General features: G+C 40.2%; 1 long non-coding RNA gene across 5 annotated transcripts in view; it reads left to right on the top strand.

The window, feature by feature from the left end:
- LOC141612237 (uncharacterized) overlaps nucleotides 1-15,421 on the top strand; it is a 31,965-nt gene extending 16,544 nt beyond the window's left edge. For 2 of the 5 annotated variants that reach the window (XR_012529026.1, XR_012529023.1), the window contains exons 5-6: nucleotides 7,228-7,340; nucleotides 9,450-9,999. This is a non-coding gene — a long non-coding RNA (uncharacterized LOC141612237). Of the gene's footprint in view, nucleotides 1-7,227; nucleotides 7,341-9,449; nucleotides 10,000-14,933 lie in introns of those variants that run through there. The other 3 variants (XR_012529024.1, XR_012529027.1, XR_012529025.1) reach the window with 3 other exon arrangements.
- Nucleotides 15,422-21,325: the final 5,904 nt, after the last annotated feature.

Here is a 21,325-nt window from a genome sequence, read left to right as displayed (position 1 = left end):
ACGGAGGGTCCGCTCACGGGCACAAACGGCACAACGAACGAGCTATATCGGTCCATCAACTTTGTGCCCAACACGGCGATCCCCGCTTCCAACATCCCCGATATAACCATCGGAAGGAAGGACTACGAAGGAGTCATCACTCCTCACAGCGACCCACTTGTAGTCAATTTGGACATATCCAACCACCTGGTCAAGAGGTGCCTGATTGACACAGGCGCGTACACGAACATCATGTTCGAGAGAGTGCTTCCTCGGCCTCTACGAAAGTCAAGGACTTGAGCCCCCGCACCAACCCACTATACTGCCTTCTCCGGGAGCCGGCTTGGTACCACCGGGATCAATCGACTCCGGTGACGTTCGGCGAAAAGAATGCGGCTAAAAATATCCTAGCTGAGTTCGTGGTCATCGACGGCTCGTCCGCCTACAACGTTCTCATAGGCCGAGTCACCCTGAGCGAGGCTGACGCAGTGATGTCCATCCGGGCCCTAACACTGATGTATGTCTCGGACCGGGGGAAGCGCATAAGCTCGTCTCCAAAGACGAGAATGACGAGGTGGTCAACGTCCGGATAGCCGCCGGAGGATGCAACACGCAATCCCTCAAAGTGGCCAAGAAATCGAGAAAGGGAAAGGTCTATCCTTACAACGGGAGGGCGACCTCATGGATGTAACTAGCGGCCGACTAGGACGTTGTGCCTTCGACAGGCCATTAGACGCCGGTAATCTCGGGAATAACCTATGTAGCGGCGGAGGTGTCCAAAACAATTGTGGGCACCCGACGCATGTTTTTACCTAAATGAAAAATCATCCAAGTCTTCCATCAAAATGTTCGCTCTTCCCATAGTCGCTAGAAAGCGAGACGCCGACTCACATCGTCATACCGACAAGAGCGGCGGTCTTTATCGAAGCGAGATGTCGGCTCACACTGTCATACCGACAAGAGCGCGATCTCATGAAGAAACAGCGCCGTCGTTAGATCACCCCAAGTAGTAGACGCCACTAGATCACCCCAAGAGGTTGGACGCGTCGCAGATCACTCCAAGTGGTAGACGCCACTAGCGATCTCCATGAAGAAGCGTGCGCGCCGTCGCATCACCCCAAGTAGTAGACGCCACCAGTCACCCCAAGAGGTTGGACGCCGTCGCAGTCACCCAAGTGGTAGACGCCACGGCAGCCTCATGAAGAAATAGGCGCCGTCGCAGTCACCCCAAGTAGTAGACGCCACGGCAGATCACCCCAAGAGGTGGGACGCGTCGCAGCCATCCTCCAGTGGTAGACGCCACTAGATCTCCATGAAGAAGCGTGCGCCGTCGCAGATCACCCCAAGTAGTAGACGCCACTAGCCACCCCAAGAGGTTGGACGCCGTCGTTGATCACTCCAAGTGGTAGACGCCACACAGCCTCATGAAGAAATAGGCGCCGTCGCAGATCACCCCAAGTAGTAGACGCCACTAGATCACCCCAAGAGGTGGGACGCCGTCGCAGATCACTCCAGTGGTAGACGCCACTAGATCTCCATGAAGAAGCAGCGCCGTCGCAGTCACCCCAGTAGTAGACGCCACGGCGAGTCACCCCAAGAGGTTTGACGCCGTCGCAGTCACTCCAAGTGGTAGACGCCACGGCGATCACCCCAAGAGGTTGGACGCCGTCGCAGATCACTCCAAGTGGTAGACGCCACAGCAGATTCATGAAGAAGCGAATGCCGGCTCATCTTGTCACACCGACAAGAGCGCAATCACGACCATCGCAGATTGATACTCGCAAAGCAATCAAAATGCCTTAGAAGCGTTAACACGATTGAGATACGCGCTCTAGACCGCCTCGGCCAAGCCGAGGCGGAAACAAAAGAGACACTCAATTAATAACGTAAGGAGACAACCGGACGAAGACAGAGGCGCTAAAAGTACGTTGAGGCTCAAACACTAGCGCAAGAAAAGAGGTAAGGTAAAAACCTCGGCCGGTAGGGGAGCGTAAGAAACGAGCTCTTATTAAAAAAATGTTCAACGAATTACAAGAAATTACAAGGATAAACCAAAAAACTAAAGGCTACGGATATCATCTCCTATGTCCCGTTGCTCGCCATCGCAGCGGTAGCAAAGACACCTTCTTCAAGGGGCAACCCAAGAGCTCCCTCGGCGGCCTCGCTTGGCGGCCCAGACCTTAGCCTCGGCGGCCTCAATCGCCCTTGCCCAATCGGCTTCCGCCTTGGCCGCCTTAGCTTTCTCGGCGATACCGCCGCCTCCTCGGCCGCTTTTTGCTCTATCTTCACTCTCGCCGCCTCCTTGACCCTCTCCTCCACGGCTTTCTCCTTAGCTTCGAGCTTATCGTCAAACAACTTGTCGTATTTGTCCCACGGAAAGGAACCTTCAAGAGGAAAAAGCTCCTCAATTACTTCCCTGGCAGCGTTTGCTTCGGCGGATCCGGAGTCGGAACACGGGTCGGGGAGCATTTTGGTTTGGAGCATCTCAATGTCGTCCTCCTTTTGCTCGATGATGGCCTCTTGCTCAGGATCACCTTCCCCTGGATCTCGAAATTTGCTCCTAAATTCATTCCTCTGCTGGAGATAAAGGTCGGCATGCCTCTGAACAAGGTCACACTTCTCCAAAGAACTTTAGCCTTCGGCGCGCGCAGCCTCGACCTTGGCTCTCTCTCAAAGAAGGACCTCCTTTTCGGCGTCCTCCCTAAGCTTTTTCTCTCCCAAGAGCGCTTTCTCGACATCTCCCTAAGCCTTCGCTCATTGAGGAGATCCGGCCTCGCCTTCGCGGCCACCTTCTTAGTGACATCAAGCTCAAGAGCGGATCGAGCCACGGCCTTCTCTTGCTCTATAATGCGAGCACCGGCCAACTCGTTCCACCTCGCCAGCTCCTCGACCAACCTCGCACCTTCCGCCACGAGCCGGGAGGGGGAAACCTTCTGGGATGAAGGGTCAACAGTGACATTTCGATCGATAGTCTGCGGTCGGGAAAGGGAAACCTTCTGGGATGAGGACCCAATGGCGACGTCATGATCAGCCTGCGCGGGTTTCTCACTCACTTACGCTTTCACAGAGCGGCGATCGACAATGGCCGATCTACAAAATTTAAAGAAAGCATCGTATCAACATACATTGACATGCCGAAGAGCTGTCATCGGCAGCGCTGATGAACCGGCTAAATCGAGCCACCGGATAGATCGATCGTGCTTGGCCTTCTTGGCCGAAGGGCACATCTCCTCGTCGCCGGCAGGCTAAACGGCGGCGGTAAAGGTCGTCTGTTTTCTCTTACGGACAAGGGGAGACCCCTCCTCCTCGTCAGAATCATCCCCATTAGAGATGTAAACGATCTCCACCGTCTCCTTCTGAACAGGGGGGATGGGGGGTGGAACTGATGTCGGCGCCACCACCGCCGAAGACTTTGTTCTTCGCGCGGCGGCGGCACTTGGCTAACGACCCTCGCTCGGGCTTCCACCGCATTCAAGCGTCTCGGTTCCGGGTCCATAAGCTCATTCGGCGACGTCCTGCGGTCATGGGTAAGAGCCTTGGGATGCAATTTAGCAACGGTCTTATCTTTGTGCGGCCCCCCATTCTCCAGGAGGATATTCTCGAATGTGTCCCGCCCAAAGCGGTCGCAAAGGAAACAAAGCGGGGAGTTAGGTGGAAGAAATAAATCAAAATTCGAAGAACAAGAACGTTGAGAGCGATGATGGGCCTTGCACCGACCCCACTCACCCCGCGCTAGTAGGGCGGTATGAGGAGACCGACATAGCAAAGCGGCTCATCCCGAAGAATGATCTCGCGTCGGGGGAATCCATCTTCTCGACCCCACTCTCATCCGTCTCAAAGAGCCTCATCGCGCCTTCTCATCCGCGTTAAGGTAGACACGGTAGGCATCCATCTTGAGCTTCTTGTATGAAACCCACCGTCACGCTCCGCCTCGGTCTCGCACCGCAAATTAACCGGTCTTTGGAAGGAGCGAGGCGGCGGATAGTCATCCCAAGCACCTTAACGTACACCCACCGATCCCTCCGGTCCTTGCGCAGGAGGTAGGTTTGTCCACGAGGCATAACCATGCTCCGTTTGCACACCGTACCATCCGACACGGTTAGGTATCGATGGCGAGGAGATAATGAAGCCGTGCGGAATAAATTCACGTCGGGGCCTCTCTCCTTGAAGAGGCACACCCAAACAAAACCGACTATGGTCCTCATGGCCAACGGGTGTAGTTGGGCAACGACAACGTTCATGGCTCTAATGATAGCCATAACGTACTCATTTAGCGGAAACCGGAGCCCGTACTCCAAATGCCGCATGTATACACCAAGTATGACCGGTGGAGGACAAAGACCGCCCGACCCTCCCTAGGAATAACGATCTCGTACCCCTCGCCAAAGAAGAAATGGTCCTCGAATAATCTCTCGCCGGAACAACGGGCAAGCTTATGGGTCCAAGCACAGTCAAGGCGGACCTTACAAGCGTCGCCGTGATCCATAACACGCTGCCTCTCCTCATTAGGGCGAGCCTTTTCAGCATCATCACCAAAATCGTCATCAACCTCATCGGAGTCATCCCATTCCTCCAAAACTCGAGGATCAACTTCAGGAGAAGGAGACCTAGCACCCCCCGGTGCAGAAGTACTAGCCCCGGCGTCGACAGAAGACATGATAGCAATAGTTAACAAAATAAGAAGGAAGTTTGTTTGTTTACCTTAAAGAAAACACTCGCCGGAATAACAATTCTGAAAAATCGAAGACGAAGAAAACCCTTGAAAGTTAGAGGAAAATTTTGGAGAATGAAATTGGTGACCAATTTCACGGAGCAACTGCCCTATTTATAGGGAAAAGCCCATGAAGAAGGACCAATCAAAGAATGTGACCCATGAAGCGTCAACCAATCGGCGTGCGGACACGTGTCGGACATGCAACCACGGGATGTCAATCGTTGCGACGATTAGACGTCAATCAATGCAACAAAGTGACCAAGCGTCTTCAACACGCCTATTCATATCTCCTCGCCTATTCACCTTCCTCAACAAATTCCCAAGCATCCGCTCTCCCGCGGCCACATAATCAACCAAGCTAAAAAGCGCGGCAGGGGCAATCAAAAACAACTAAGCACTCTCAACCCCTGGTCTCGGCCGGCGTCACTTTCTTTTCCACATCGGATGCCCTTTACGCATCCATGTGGAGGGGGGATATGGTACGGCCTAAGAAAGACCAAGCCGAGGCAAAAGAAGCCGCCGCAGAAGAAGCCGATGCAGAAATTTTTTACAAATTACTTGCGCAGAATATACGCTCAAACATACATCGGAGCCCATACAACTAAGATAGACTACGCTGGGGGCAAATTGATGGGGCATATTCGCACCGCCGACCAAGTCAACATGATTGAGCAAGGTCAAAGATATCCACAAAGAAGTCAACGACTTGGACAATCTAGCCGATGCAGACCCATCGGCCCGTCACCTGGTCTCGGCATGGTAACCCGCCACCGGGACACATATCCGCGTACTCATATCCAAGACCCCTCGGCGGCGAGCCAACAGATCCGCCGGCCACCATAGGCCCCCCGGCCGAGGGGGTAGATCGGTCTTTCCACCGCTAGCCACTTGGCCACTTGGCCACTACGTGACAAAAGGTGAAAGCCTATAAATACTCCTCAACCTTCATTGAGGAAAGGATCCCAACGAATCCACAACTAAACCTAAATACACTATTCATCTGGTAATATCTTCCTTATCTCTCTACCATACACATTCAGCCAAGTAACAACTTATCTCTTAAGTTTACTGACTTGAGCGTCGGAGTGAGTACGCTTGGCACAAAGCCAAGCCCTCAGTTCGTTCATTGTTGCAGGAGAGGCCGTGAGGAACGATTGAGACCAAAGGAGTATCCAACTCAAGACATCATTCAACAAGCCACGGATGGTAACTATACTTGATCTGGAATTACACCCGGAACAACTCCAATTAAAAGTTAAGGGGTTAGATTTCACAATTCATCAAAGTAAAGGGGTCTAATTACCACTTCCCCGCCTCACTATAAATAGGGATAAACATACTTTGTTCATCTTCCGGCAGTACTCCTTGAACTATACTATGAGTTTTAATCTTGGATATTTTTAAGATAATATGGTCCATTTGGTCCGGTCCGGTCCGGTCCACATGTTTTTCTAGTCCAAACAGGACTGGACCGATATTAATATGGTCCGGTCCACGGTCCACCATTTCAGCCTTATTTGGTCTTTGGTCCAAGGTGTTTGGTCCGGTCCGGTCCGGTTCCGGACCAATGAACAGCCGTAGAAGTAAGATCATAACTTCCTCCAAATTAGATTAATTTTCATTCTTTTGTTGTTGGAATTTTGATAAGAGATGTGGGAGTTGTTGGAATACCTGCACCCTTTTGTTGCCATGGACTTTGTACTTATTTCTTGTTTGACAAAGAAAGTCTCAAGGCTAATTTATTAGACAGATTTTAGGTCTAGGCCATGAGTTTTTATTTATTTAATGATTTTACCTCCAAAGCACTTGCACCATTAGCTTTGTAATTGCTATTATTATAGTATAAGAAGACCAATCATGCTAATTTCAAACTAAAGAAAAGTTTAGAAATGATTCCACGTTTCACAGTTTTGTCTAATCAAATTTAAACCAAATCTCTTTATGAGATCTCAATGTCTGTCCTGATAAAGAACTGCTTGACATCTGAATGAGAAGAAAGCTCAACTTATTAGAGGACTTCTAGTCTTTAAAATGTATTAAAAATTAGCAACAACAATTATAATAAGTTGTTAAGTTGTAACTACTCATAAAAGTTGATTAACTTGTGAGGTCTTTTCATAGTTTGTAGGCATAATGACCCATCTAACTATGTTACTTAAGCTTCTTGAGTACCTAACCCCACTTCCACTAATTTTCATTTCAGACGGACTAGTCCGTTTGAAGATTTCAAATGGCCTTGTGTGACTATTTTTATGGTAAAATGTGATCATTTAACGATAAAATATTGTAACTAGTGTTTGTTGTTTAGGTAACTTTTTTGTCAAAAAGCGGTCACATTTGGCTATGTTACTTAAGCTTCTTGAGTACCTAACTCCACTTCATACTTTGGCTAGGGGTTTTTTTTTTTTAATTGCTTTCAACTTTTGACTTCTCATCTAGGCCATTTTAATCTAGGTAGTAGTTAAGATCGAGTTTGGTTAACCTGATATGATTATGTGGAACTGATGCTATGGGTTTATTTTATTTTGATGTAGGGAAACTATGACACTATATTGTGTCTATGCATCATCTTTGCAAGTGTTGAAATTTAAATGCGGGCAATTGTCGGGTGTTCTGGGCAAAAATAAACTAGAGTTCTGTTTACAAGGTTAGTTGATACTAATATCCATAGTATTAAATCTTGGTTTCGATCCTGGTTGTGAGTCTTGTGACCTCCTATGCTAAATGTAGCAATATTGCTTCAAAATATAGTAAAAGATAGTAGTAACCTACAAACTTTAGTAACTCTATGATATTTGAAGTCATGCTGGAACCTATAAAAGGTTGTTGACTTGTTATGTTTTAAGCTAATTTGCTCTCAGAAGCGTCAGGTAATTGTGAATGGTAACTAGTAAGCATTATCTAGCATGAATTCTTAATTAAGACCGTCTAATTATATAAACTTCTTGTGAAACTGCTTTGTAGACGATTTGTGTATTTGTTTAAGATAAGATAAACAAATGAATAAATGAGTATGTATGAGCTTCTACATTGGCACATATTCTCATTTGTGATGGTCATATCCGTCGTAAACTTGCGACGGGTCAAGTATTACCCACTTTGGTAGGAAAAGACAAGCCATTTGGGATTCCCTATGTTTTGACTTATCTACCCAAGTGGGAGAACTTGACCCATTAAAAGCTTGCGACGGATATCCGTCGCAATAGACTTACTGCTACATGGGATGGACAGCTTTTTTCCAAGAGAATGCTTTAAGACGCACCAAAGTAGTTGCATTACCGCAGAAAGGCACTCCGATGCCGCGTCACATGCAATTTGACTCTTGTTAATTCTCATGCATTATTCCAAATCTAATAATCAAAAATGTAAACAACCTTTGTTTGATTCTATTCACTTTATTTATTAGGTCCATCGAGTTCCATACATTGTGAGTGCATGCTCATTTTTTTCTCTTTTAATAAATTGATTTGAAATAGGAAAGTGGCTATCTGCCCATCTAATAGTCCTTTCTCTGACTGCTTTTCGATCTCAATGAAAGTAGTTTTCTGATTGGTTAAGCTCATCCAATGCATGTCATCTTTCTTGGTTTTCTATCATTTATTTTAGTCCTGTATTCAACTCAGTAAGACCTCACATCATAGTATAATGGCAATGTTTCATATTCAATACTTCTTGTTGAACCAGAACAGCTGAATTCTTGATTTTTGATCTAATTTAGGAATTGTTTTTATAATAGGAATGAGATTATTCATGCGTTCTGATCTGATATGCACGTCTGGTTTCGTTCATCCTGTAGTTGCTTGTTTCTTCTTTAGTCCTTTCTCTGATATGCTTGATAATTTGATTTTCCTGACAGTCTGTGTTTAGTTGTTTACCTTACTATGGAAGAAAACAAAACAAACCATCAACAACAAAGAAACAAAGCATAAATAGTAACTAGTGATCAGCTAATTTTAGCAGATTGCATGTTTAACATTTTTCAAAGTATGTACTCCGTATCATGTATATTACGTAGGCTAATCGAAAATGAAGTATTTCATTTAGCATGGTATTATGTATACTTCATGTAGGGCTGCCAGTTTTCTTTGTTTCTTGTTTTGGGTTGTTACGATTTTCTGATTTGGCGACTGAATTTGGTCGTTCGTTAGGCTATTTCAGTCGCAATTTGGCGACTGATATGATATTTGCAGTCTCTAAAAATAGTCGCCCGTTTTGTTATTACTTGTAGTGTGTATGGAGTTATGGACTACTCGTACATATTTCCTCACGTTTGTAAAATAGCCGATTACTTATCGAAAAGCAAGAATAATTCTTTCTTATCTTCTTAGTGGGTTATAATTAGAAATAGGGTCAATAATAGCATGATTCCATGCAGCTCTCCTGTCTTAGAAAGATCCAAGTCCCAAATCCTGAAACAGACATTATTATCAACTGAAGTTCTGGAGTTTGAACAAAGTAATCTCTTTGTTGTGACTTATGAAGTCAAACTTTCCAACTGTCAAAGACATAACCCAAAAGCATCATGTTTACTCCCTGTTTTTCTTCCCTTTTTTTTTTTCCTTTTCTTTTCTTGTTGCTTTTTCTTTACTAATCAGTGGGTCTTATTTCAGACGGCCATTTTATGGTCAGATGTGACCATATATAACTCGTCTGAAGACCATATATGACCCGTCTGAAGGATTCAGACGAAAATAACCGTCTGAAATGAGAATTTGTCCTAATTTACTGTATCAGTGATGTGCAAAGTGTCTTTCAGGTTTATGATCCAATATACATTCGTTGCTGGAGAGCAAACAAAAGACACGCTTTATCTGGTAATATCCTTTACCACAAAAGACTCTTGATATTCACTCTGTTGGCTCTCTTATTGCAAAAATAAGGTGCTCTATATTTGGTTGGCTTCCTACTTTAGTTAGGCTGTGACCTCATCTCATCTTTTGCCTTTTTTTTCCACTTTTTAATGCTTCTGCCTTTTTCTTTCTTTGCATCTTTCTCTACAAGTTTTTTTTGCCAATAATGTGGTTATACTAAACATGTAATTAAATTAGATATTATTTAACATTCATTCGAGTCAATATCAAGTCGGGAAAGATATTGATCCACCGTAATCTTTGTGAAGCCGATCCACTTAATTGAGTAAAATGAAGAATCAAATCACTAATCCACTAATTTTATTTTGTTATGCTATGTGGTGTCGATATTGTCCGCTCTTATTATTGAAAGGACATAAGTAAATTTAATAGTAGTCGATGAAGACACCGAGTCTTTTATTAGTTAATCTCACGTGTAAGATCAATTTAGATTCCTCCTATATACCAAATGTAAGTTGGGTTCACGAATGTTTTTCATATCGATAAGTGGTCACCATGTTTTGTATTAATCCAAACTATTTATTTATAATGTATATACTTTTTTTTACTGCTGTAAAAAAAAAAAAACTTCTATAGTCAGTAGTCAGTACCGAAGTCAAGTTGACCTGGCAAAGCTGACCAGAACCGGAAAGTGATTGAAATTGCATGACCCGAATATGACCCGAAATTCAAATTGATCTAACCCAACCCAGACATGAACCAAAACTCGAATTAACCCGATTATGACCAAAACCCCGAATTAAATCATTGACCCGACCCAATTTGACATATACCAGAAAATGACCCAATCCGAAATGACTCAAACCCAAAATGACTCGACAACTTAACATGAGAAACTAATCTGAAACACGAAATGACCCGGCCCAAGACAAGATGTGCGATACACCCAAAAAGACCCGATGTAAATTGACTCAATTGAAATCCGACCCTATTGTCTTGTTTTCTTGAACAAGACTTTATTACTAGTTGGCATTGGGCCTAAAATTCAGCAATTCTGCTCTTTAGATTTATCGCAAGGATTGTGTCTTCTGACCCCGATGGTCGGTCCAGTTAGGAGAAAAAGGAACATACATCGGATGTATTACCTCCAACTTTTTTGTTTTTGAGCATATATGTATATTTTTTGAGCTTATTTACCTCAAATTTTATTTGTTTTTGAGCATATGTATATTTTTTTTTTTTGAGCTTATTAAAATTTATAAGTTAGATTTTATTTTTTTTCTATCAAAACTCATGTTTTACTAAATTTATATGTAATGTTTTTAAGTTTTATTGTAATTTTGTAGAGCTTAATGTTTAAGTGAATAAACTCAGAAATTTTATAGTAAAATTCATAATTTTTAAAACAAAACTCAAAATTTTTATTATAATGCTCAGAAACTATAGAATTGGTGGTAATACATCGGATGTATAATCCACCTACTAGTCCAGTTAGGCTTCAAATTTCGTACGCCAATGCCAGAGGACACTGGTTTTTGTTTTTAAAGGATACAATGGATTTTAATGGGCCTATGGCTTTTAACGCAAGACCTTGTTGATATAAACGGAGTACTAATTGATTAGTAGTAGAGCTGATCAAGTGCGGGCCGGCTCGTTTGGCCCGCTTGATTATAAAAGCTTATTAAAATAACAGGTAGCGGATAACAAAATTAGGCTTGCTAAAATTAGTGGGCAGGCATGGAATCAGAGAAAAGTTCATGGCCGGCTCTCTAAAAAAGATATTTTCCTATTTTTATCTATTAGTATATGACAAATTTAATAAGATGAAAAAATTGTAAAAAAAATCTATAAACTAACTATTTTTTCAAGTAAACTTTAGTAAAATAAAGTTAAGCCTTATTTTAAGCTGATAAACCTACTATTCTTGGTAGTAGATAGTTTTGTTTAGGTTAACAACTGGTTTTTATTTTAACTTTCAGTTCACGATCCCGCGAGTAAGCCTGCCTATTTTGATGGGTGGACTTCTACAATCGAACCAACCCCACTTTAATGGAACTAGTAATACCGCGAAGCAATTTTTTCAACTGTAGGTTTGTCCATGTCTAGCCCAAGCCCGCTATTAAACGCCTCTAAGGCCCTGTTCTTTTTGGATCAAACTTCTCGATCGAATCGAATCGAACTTATAGGATTCGAATCGAATCAATCAATCGAATCAATCAACCTATAGGATTCGAATCAAGTTATTGGATCTCGAATCGAATCGAACTTATAGGATTCGAATCGAATCGAACTTATAGGATTCGAATCGAATCGAATCGAATCAATCGAACTTATAGGATTCAAGTGAACTTAAATTAAGTGAGGTATAGGATCTCGAATCGAACTTATAGGATTCGAATCGAATCGAATCAACTTATAGGATTCGAATCGAACTTATAAGATCGAATCGAATCGAACTTATAGGATCGAATCGAATCGAACTTATAGAATCTGAACTGAACTTATAGGATCTGAACTGAACTTATATTAAGTGACTTTAAGTCCAAAAGAACAGGGCCTAATTATTAGTTGTACTTTTTAGTTTTAGCAACTCTCATACAGAATCGTCTTATAGTATAAGATGGGCCCAAAATAGAAGAATTAGCCCAATAAACACGAGGAACACATAACACTCGTAGGAACAAAAGCTACAAACTTTGGTAATGTAGTCTTCTCCATTGCATAACGAGGATCCCCACCTCGACCACCTCCGCAAATATTGTCTCCAAACGATCCCCCCAACCATCTTCGTGGCGCCAATCAATTAGCCGTAATAGAATATGAATGGCGACCCCGACTGTAACACCCTGTCACTCACAAGTATGAAATTATATTTCTAAGGTACCATATTTGCGATTTTAATATGCTTAAAATAAACTAATTTGTATTACCTTGAATATTCATGTTTTTGATGTTGAAACTTTGAGTTTTTAAGTAAGAAATTCGGGACTTCAATTGAAACTCAAATATTTAACACAAACTTTTTTTTTATATTATCAATTTGATAAGTATCGGTTCCAAGTTTAAAACTTGCCGTTTTAGTTTAAAAACCTCATATTTTACGATGAAAACCATGCCTCTATTGTAACTTTATCATCTCTGAGTCCTATTTTATTTTGTTAAGTAGCATTACTACCAACTTTTGTTTGAAAACATAAAAACCTTTAAGTTTACCAAATTGCTACTTAATAACCTAAGTTAGATCTTAAATGAGGTAAAATCATCAAACATCCATAAGTTAATACTCCATATACCCAATTTGCTCATCTTAAATGAGGTGAAATCATCAAACATCCTTGAACACCTTCTTCACCTCTTCTAGCACTACCTTTAGAAATTAGCATGCAACATCACCAACACCAACACCACCACCACCACTACGCTAACCTAGTTCTACCATTTTAATTATTATGTCCACAGATTCAACCCCACCACCTAACCATGCCTTCAATATCAACTTACTCTAACCACGGACACAATTGAACACCACCTCCACCCTAATCTAGCCACACCCTACACCATATCCACCATTATAGTGTCATTGAAATTTCACCTTACCCCATAACCACTATCTCAAAATCGCCATCATCGCACCCCAAATCCCAACCAGCAAAAACAAAGTGATTTATATAAATGTCTTGAAATGTAACAATGACTTATACTCCGTATAAGAAAACAGAGACCGCGATAAACTTTATATTTTGGAAAACTTTTAACAACAATTTGCAACTTATTCAAGAAAAAATCAAGTTTTTTTTAGCCAATACCTACCCTAACATGATTCTTAATTTCAATCTCATACACTTACCAATCAAACACTCATCACATAACTATAATCAACATAATCCCAAAGTTAAAACTCTAATTCCTCATGATTGGAGTGCCCTTACATCCATGTGGGCACCTGGTCCTCTCACAAATAGGTAACTGAACACAGAAGTTGGTCAAAAGGTTTGGCATGCCATTCTTCAAATTAGTTTTGGTATCAAAGACACGTCATGCACGTGACTCCAAAAGCCAAGGAATCTCAAAGATCTTATAAACAAAGCTGAATCTTGCTCAACCTATAAACAAGTCACAAATTATTTGTTTTGGGTGTCAGTGCTCCTATAAAGTTTGCCTACTTTGCATAATTACATCTCTTCATTGGTCTATTATGCACATTAATTGTTCACAAATTCTCATTTAAGACTGACACTATCCGTTTTAAACTTAAGACTCGTTAAAATACATATCAAATTACATGGTAAGTTGCCTAAGAAATACCAAAAGTTTTGTCTTTTATTACCATCATGTATGGTAGTATTTGGCCTGTCTTAAACTCAAAACGAATAGGGTTCGTCTTAAGTAAGACTTACTGTTAATTGTTTGATTTATCATTTTATAATAATCAGATTAGTGCTAATCTTGTTATCTTCACAATGTTCTAACATCTCCATTCAATGAATCGATTCATAATATGGTTTAAGTTTACTCTTTGATTCCCAATGCTCTTATACCATTACCACAAATATACTAATTGTTTAGTAATCAATTGATTAAGTAATCAATTGATTAAGAATTAGATTACCTGTTTAACATAAATAATTGGGTTTTATATTGTGGAATACAGTTGTTTAGTTAGTTGATGGATCGTATGCTACGTATACATTTAATAAGTGAGGTGATTTACTGACAAATCATGTGATGTAGTCTTAACTAATTGAAGATTACAAAATTTCGTTTTAAGTAATTCGTTTAGGTTAGATCTTTGGTCTTACGTACATTCATAAAAGTGATAATAGGTTGGCGCATGAACTAGCACAGACACATATTTCATTGTTAGCTCGTAGTAAGTAGATATGCTTAAGTTAACGGTTATTGTTGACATGGTTGATTTTGATTTACAATTGATGAAATAATAATACCATCGGACTTTTATCGAGGATGACTTGGCCTAATAATTCAGATCAAATATCCTAAACAATAGGTTTAGGTTCAAATGCTCCTTCACTTTATTGTTTTGCCGCTGTAGTTGCAGTATATTTGACATAAAAAATAACGCTAAAACATTTCCGCATAATTATACAGCTTGAAAAACCGTTATAATTAACTAAATGACTAAATCAACACAATAAAGGTGGCCACTAACAAGTGATTGCAAAACACGACCAAATTATTAATCAACACGATTTTGTTGTTGGAATTACATGCATCAATCTCATATTCTCTCATGCAGCCGTCTTCATTCTCCACCAAGTCGTACGTACCATACACAAATTCGAAGGCTCAAAAATAAACAAAGTTGCTTTTATAATCACATTTATCGTTTTTTATAATTTGATTACATTTACAATCTACGGTGTTGAATTGGTCCTAATTTTTGCTCATATTTGATGATTCTATAACAGACAATTTAGTACAATTCTCCCTGTGTCGAGTTCTTACAGGACAATCATTTATTGAGCAATAATATTCGGGGCCTCTTGTCCAAACAGCTAATTGCTATGGAAGGTCGGACTGTCCAAATTAAACATGTTTACTAAGAAGCTAATCGTGCGACAGACTGGTTGGCTAACCTGGGAATCCACTCAGCTTCATCTACTACCGTGTTTGTGATGGCCTTCGTTCTATCCTTCATGAAGATTTATTAGGAGTCACTTTTCCTCGCTTAGTTCTTAGTTAATTTCGGGGCATCGCCCCTCTTATGCACCAAAAAAATAAAAAAGATCTAATGACAAGTAAGCAACTAATTGTGGAAAAATTTCTTGTTTCGTTTGAGTAGAACATCTCCCTCCATGCATTATTCATTTGTTTACCTTTGTTGGTACAATTATCCTAGCTCAAATTCAAGCGTATTTAGGGATCACTTTCTTGTTTTACAATGATATGATGATGTATGAGAACACAGTTATTGTTATTTCAAGGTAATAATGCAATACATAGTACGAGTAGTACAAATTAAGGTACTCAATAGGACTCCCATGTAGTAAGATTAGTGTAGGTCCGGATCTCCTTTTCTTTATACACAAATTCTTATTTGTGACGGAGGGTATCCGTCACAAACAAGAGACGGGTACCATATTGTCTTACAAAAAACCCATAGGGGGTGAGAGAAGGAGCACATGGTGTGGGTGCCCACCTTGTCCCCTCTACCCATTTCCACTCACAAAATACCCGTCGCAAGATCCGACCCGTCACAAGCAAGACTTATTGTTCTTTATAATTGCACTAAATTTGTAGTAGTATCATTTCCCTTTAATATATTCTAACAAATGTAGAGCATGTTTGGTTTAGATTGTTAATAATGAGTTTTTGTTTTTAAGTTTGATTTTCAAAAAGTGTTTTTTTTAAAAAATTAGAAGCAGCAAATTGGTGTTTTTATTTTTAAGGGCAAAAAAATGATTTTTGAACTTTTAAGAAACTTTTTTCAACTTTTAAGTAATTGTGTGTTTGGCTAATTTGTGTTTTTGGCCAAAAAACACTTTAAAAAGTTAGGTCAAACACACACGTAACATCCATTGGTGAGATTAGTATGAGTCCGTATAATTAGTCAAGTCTTTGTGTCACCGCTATCTTTTTTATCGAATATTTTTTTTTTATCATCAGTATGTGTTTTACTTAGCCTATAAGGTAGTTTAGTTATGGTGATATATTTGTTACCTGTTTGAAGCCCTGACAACTTAAAAATTGTCGCTATAATTCTCTTTAAGTTAAAAACTATCATGGTTATAAATCTTAAACACCTTTTTTTTATTTTATTTTTGACAATTGAATTTGCAGAAAATTAATACTAGTATACTCCTTTGTTATACAAACATTATGCTTGGCACCTTATTTCTAAATACTCATTTAATTAATAACAATCCCATACCACACCAGGCCAATATTTGTTATGAGGAAATGGCATGCATGCGTTCTTCATAAAAATGAGAGACCATTAAGGCTTTATGCCTAAAGCAAATAAAGTGAACTGACTATAAATGCCCTTTAAAAGATGGAAACCCTCTTTAAAAGTCAAGGTTTCTCAATACTTAAACATTAATCTTAGTAGCTTTACGCAACCCAGACAGCATTAGACTGTCTCAGCCAACTTTACAATTCGGAGTGCACATTATTAGTCACTAAACAAATGAAGGTTATTTGCCATTTTTCTCTTCTCATTTGCCATACAATTTAGTTTAAATCAGGGACATCTTAAAATAAATGGAAGTTCGGTGCACTACAAAAAATACGACCCCAATATGAATGTATAAGTGTAGTATACTTTGAGATTTGTATTGAATTTTATCAATATAAAGCTTGTAAATTAAGTGACCAAAACCGGAAGCCCAGTTCCGCCACCCGTGGTTTTCCAGGACCTTAGACGCCCCTGGTTCAGATTAATATAAGGTAGGATCACAAAAATAATGAAGTTTTTGTTTTGAAAATTGACATTGCCTTTTTTAAAATCTTAAATTTGGCGTATTTCTCTCGGTACTTATTATTTATTTACTGTTAAATAATATACTTTTCATAAAAAGCTAAAAAAAAAAAGTAAATAAATAAGGTGCCCTAATAAATAAGACTGTTAAATAGTTTCACCAAGTACTCAAAGTAGTTTTTATCCATTTTTTTAACATGATCAGCTCTGAACTAGTTTATCAGGTCAAGCCATAGCTTAGGTCCATTTTTACTACATTTTGGTGCCTAAAACGATCCTTCAATATAAGACACTACAAACCTGGTTCCCGACTATGCAACCATGGTGGGTTGGTCTTGCTCGTGGGGGTGGGTTGTGAAGGGGTTGACTCAGCTTGATCTTGACTTGGCCAGAGAAGTGTTAGGACTTAGGGTGAGCTAGACCAAAATTTTCTTTGTTTTGGGTGTTTAGGCTGGAAAGAACAACCCTGAACCGACTTAGTAAGCGATAGGCTGAGCTAGGCTTAGGAGCGAGTCAACCGAGGTGGGAGGTGGTAAACCTGACCATCGTGCCGAGTCGAGCCGACCAATGCAGACGAATAGGTTGATGGCACGAGAGCGACTAGTTTGGAGCAATTAGAGATGGCAACGGTTATTAGATCTAAACTAAATCCAAATATAAATCCACATAACTAACAGTGGAACTGGATCTTTGTGACACCCGCACATACCAAGGTGCCTTACCAGGACCACCCCAGCATGAGAGACCGTCACCATCTCGGTTTTCCGAGGCTAGTATATCAAAGTTACCATTCCAAAACAACATTTATTAAAGTATAACGAGTTAACGATTACAGAGGGCGAAACCAGGGCGTGAAGACACTCCCGCAAGTGACTCCGCTCAGTCGAGGACGCACCTCGCAAACATCATCAACCATCTCAACACCAACACCAACTCCACTCCAACAACAACAGATAATCACAATATCAATCGTACCAACAATTACAGCATAATCATAAATCAATTAAACAGTAAGCCGAGTAGGGAAACCCTACCTTAGCACAAACTGAAATGAGACAATCAAGCAGGCTAAAATGGCTCCTCTACGAAGTCATCTCCACATAACAACAATCACGTAATTCCAATTACAACATGCCAAAATCCCTATTCCCCCAAATCATAAACTAGGGCAAAACTCTAAAGGACAAATTAATGAAACTCATATAATTAGAGGCTTACCGACACAATCGGCGCAAAGAATGATAAACAAGACTCACGAAAGATCTACGCACTTGAGAGAGAGATTTGGAGATGATTAGAGTTACGTTGTAAGTTTAGGTTTTGTTAAAAATGATTAAGAAACTGTAAATCTCGTTTTATATAACTCTAATCCTCTCTAAGTCAAACCGCGGAAATAAACACCGTCAGACCGGGTACTCGGTCGAGTATAGAGTATACTCGGCCGAGTATTCCTGGGCACTAGTCTGTCCAGAAACACACGACACATTTACTCGGCCGAGTAAGCCATATTCGGCCGAGTAACACACTTAGAAGACCGTATTATTACAATCTTAATTGGAGTAAAAAGTATTTTCTTTATTTCATTGAATTTTTTACGGTTATCTTTTGCATAAATATTAAGAAAGTGGGGTTATGTCTACTTTTTATATGCTTACTAAAATAACCTTATTAAGCTTCACATCTTTTTGCACTCACACATTAAAAAAAGGTGCAAAAGTAACGTAGATAAGGGTATGTGATCATTTAATTGATAAAAAACATTCATATAAGGAAACGTAAACAATCATATGAAACGATCTAAAGTAGAAAACGTAAACAATTTAACGGAACAGAGGAAGCATTTACTAAACTAGCTTTCATGAAGAATAGGTAAACCAAACTTAAGAGTTAAGACCCATCACAAGTAGATATGGCAAACGGGTCAATTGGATTGGGTTTTGGTCGTACTAATTCGGGTCGGGTCAATTTAGCTCTATCATATTATCGACTTAGTTTGGGTCGGGTTGGTTTGTATCAGGTTTCAGGTATATTGATCGGGTCAAGCGGGTCGGGTTATTTCGGGTCCGGGTTATTTTCGGGTCATTGGTTATTAGAGAAAAAAGTATGCTTAGTATTATTACTTATTTTTAGTTAGTTTTGATAATTGGTTCTCTAATTTTCAAGTAAATAATGTTAAGTATGCTTTTAAATTAGTCATTTCAAATCTTTTTTGGTCAATTAGAGTTATATTTTGATGGGTCATTTTCAGGTCGGGTGGTTTTGGATCGGGTCATTTCGGGTCGGGTAGCTCGGGTCGGGTCAATTCATGTTTCAGGTCACATTCGAGGATTGTAGTTTGGGTCAATTTCGTACCTCGAGTTAGCCTTTTTGAGTCAGGTCAATCGGGTTGGGTTAATTTTGTCCAATCTAATCACAAGTAGAGGCTCCCTACTCCTTCCTTGACCACCAAAACTCATTAAGTCATTAGTATTAATCTTTCATTATACTCTCATTAGATTTGGCAAAACTGACCTGACCTGAATAATCTAACCTGCACTTGAATCAGGACTCGAATGTGAGCCAAAATCCAAATTAACCTGGCCGCTCTATGTAACCCAACCCGAATGTTTAGTATCGTAAATTGTCTGTTATCCCTAAATAACTTGATAACAACCCATCCAAAAATGGCCCAAATTTAAAATGACCCGACCCGACCATGTCCGAATTATTACGAAGCCGAACCTCAACCTATAGGCCCTATACCCAACCAAATTAACCCATTTACCAGGTGTAACTCCCACAAAGTCACAAAAAGACTTGTACTAGTCTCTAATCCCACAAAGTCACAAAAAGACTTGTACTAGTCTCTAATTCATTAATTTATTTTCAAAACCTCAAATTCTCTCCATTCCACAACTCCACAAGACAGAAGTTGCTATACACATCTAAGTTAGTTCACACCGTAGCCACTTTAAATGTTGTATCAATCAAGTTGAACAAGTAGATAGAATGCACTCTCGTTTGTGTGAAGCTACAGAAAAAAAGCCACAAGACAAAAACATAGATGAGACTAGGTATTAGATGCCTTTTGGATTTTAGTTTAGGTCAAGATACGCTTAAATTTTGTGTTCGCAATACATGTTTGTTTTTTTTGCGTCACGACATGTAAAAGTAGCTTTCACCATGTTTCGTTGCTTATTAATCCTACTACACTACCTACTGCGGAGCAATGAACCTAGAGATGACTAGTCTTTAATCGGAGACTTCAATTACACAAACGTACTTGTCATTTACACTCTAATTAATCAATAGTCTTTCTATGCTTAATTGCTTATTAGTTATGACTAAGCATGACAATAGCCGAGATTTTCGACTTCTGTTGCGTCCAGATCCATCTGACTAAACCAAAATCGTAGTCAACAGATTCGAGTAAGGATGACAATTTCACGCACACCTGATCAGAACCCGATCCATCAAACTCTAAAAGCTGGATGAATACCCGACTTAAACAAATAATCGATGGCAGATGAAATAGATAACAGATGAATGGTGGGTTGGATGTAGTCATGGCGAAACTAGCCCGAATGACACAATCGGTAGAACTCCACCCGATCCGTGCAAGGTTTGTAGCCCGATTGATCCGAATTTGAAATGACTATTATCTATAAAGAACTTGATAATAATCACAAATTCTTGTTTCAGACGGACACTTTTCGTCTTATTTTTCAGACGGGTATATGTGACCATTTTATAGTCAAATGTAACCACAATGGTATAGGTAGTGTTACAGCTTATGGTAACTGGTTTTTCAATAGTGGTCACATTTAACTGTAAAATGGGTAACTGGTTTTTCAATAGTGGTCACATTTAACTGTAAAATGGTTACAAAATCCCGTCTTATTATTTCAGACCAAAAAGGCCCGTCTGAAGCAAGACGCACTGGATAATAATAAGCTGAAAAGTGACCCCAATATAAAATGACTCGTCTCGGCCTAAACTCGACCCAGTTGAACCATCGACATAATTAGAGCATGTACAATAGAGAGGAGATTATAATCCTCTTATTTTTTCTTTCTCCCACTCTTTTTTGGACACCTCACTTTCTCTATCATCCACTTCCATCCTCACTATTTTCATCCTCTTCTTATTTATTTTTTTTCTGACAATAGAGGATCTCTTTTTTATCCTCTAACATTTTAATTGCTTTTCAACTTATATTAAAAGAAAAAAATAAAAAGCAAATACTAAATTTGGACAAATATAATTGGATAGTTGGCACAAGGGCCAATGTTCCACTTCCTCTAAAACTAGAGGAAGTGGAGAACATCCTCCTTCTAAGAGGATCCTTTATGCATATTCCACAATAGAGAGGACCTCCTCTTAGATGAGAGAGATGGCTAA

The sequence above is a fragment of the Silene latifolia genome, chromosome 11 (assembly GCF_048544455.1).
Source record: "Silene latifolia isolate original U9 population chromosome 11, ASM4854445v1, whole genome shotgun sequence".
NCBI lineage: Eukaryota > Viridiplantae > Streptophyta > Magnoliopsida > Caryophyllales > Caryophyllaceae > Silene > Silene latifolia.
This window is presented reverse-complemented; position numbering and strand designations above follow the sequence as displayed.